This window comes from Eretmochelys imbricata, chromosome 7, assembly GCF_965152235.1.
Source record: "Eretmochelys imbricata isolate rEreImb1 chromosome 7, rEreImb1.hap1, whole genome shotgun sequence".
Classification (NCBI taxonomy): domain Eukaryota; kingdom Metazoa; phylum Chordata; order Testudines; family Cheloniidae; genus Eretmochelys; species Eretmochelys imbricata.
The window spans coordinates 54,917,714-54,919,105 of record NC_135578.1 but is presented as its reverse complement, the minus strand read 5'-3'; positions in this window follow the sequence as shown (position 1 = coordinate 54,919,105).

Below are 1,392 nucleotides of genomic sequence, written 5' to 3'. Positions count from 1 at the left end.
GATTTGCTTTTATGTCTCTAACATCACAAGCTAATGGCCCATCAGCGTTTCACAGCCTGCCCGATAAATTGATTCCTGCACTTTTAGGCACTCTTTGAGCAACTTTAGTCTTGGGGAGGGTCTGAGGCTACTTGCCTTATTAAACAGGAGATTCCTGCAATGTGTCTGACACCAGGTCATTTGTTTGCTTGTGTGGATATTACCTGCAGGTAGCAGATTTGCACCTAAGGAATGATTCAGCCAGGGCTTTTACACTAGAAAGCTGTGCTACTGATCTAATATAACCCCTTACATAGCACAGTAATATCAGTATAAAGGTGATTCATACTGGAATAGCTGTTCCAGTATATGTCTCTCTATACCAATATGACTGCATCCCCATTAGGACTTTTACCAGTATAACTATTTCAGTTTAAAAATATATATATATCACATTAGTAACTGATATATTTATGCCAATAAAACTTTCAAATGTAGATTAGGACTTAGGTAGTGAATATATATTTTACAGGTGCTATGCACAGTTTCTAAGAAGAATTGCACTCCAACTGGCAACAAGCATTTCTCCAAGATCTAGCTGCCGATGCATTCTGTTAAATAGACTTAGTGCCATCCCAGATAGTCTCACAATCTGGTGACTCTCAGTAATGATATACTTCTGCCTCAAGGGACTTTGTGTTGTCTATGCACCCGTTACAGACAGCATTCATGGTCCGCTTTGTCTCAGTCACCCGAATTTAACAGCTCGTTGGACATTTGAAACTTCATGGATCTCCAAAGTAATTGTTCTCTGCCTTGCTCCATGGAGCTACCCAGCCCTCTGTGACCTTCCTTCTGCAAAATGTATCCCTCCTTCCTGGTCCCTACCTCCCATGAAGTCCCACATGCAAGATCTAAACTCCCTCCTGCATGCTAAATCCCAGCCCTTAACACTTGGGCAAGCACCAGGTGTTAGTCTTAGCAGCCTGCAGCCTTAGGTGTCCTATTAATTCCCTATCCCCTCCCTCCCTTCAACTCCGGCAGTGAGATTCAGTTTCCTAGCAGCCTCCTCTCCCCACTGTGGCATTCAGAGCTGTTATCTGTGCCGGGAGGCAGAGAGCATCCCCTGGACTGTAGCTGCGCTCCAAGAAGAATAGCATTTACAGCCATTCCCAACAATGGGCTGTGCCACTCTCTGAGCCATGTCACCAGATGAGCTAGTATAAAAGAGAGAGAGAGACCAAGCCTACACGCATCCAGTGCTCAGCCAGTCAGGACTCCCCTGACAAAGGGGCTCCTTGACTCTGACAAGTTCCCTTCAAGTTACTCGTCTTCTCCAGCTTTGAATTTCTGTCTCCAGGCAGTTTGCACCAGCAAGTGAATTAAAAGCAAATCACTCCCTGGTGAACCGCC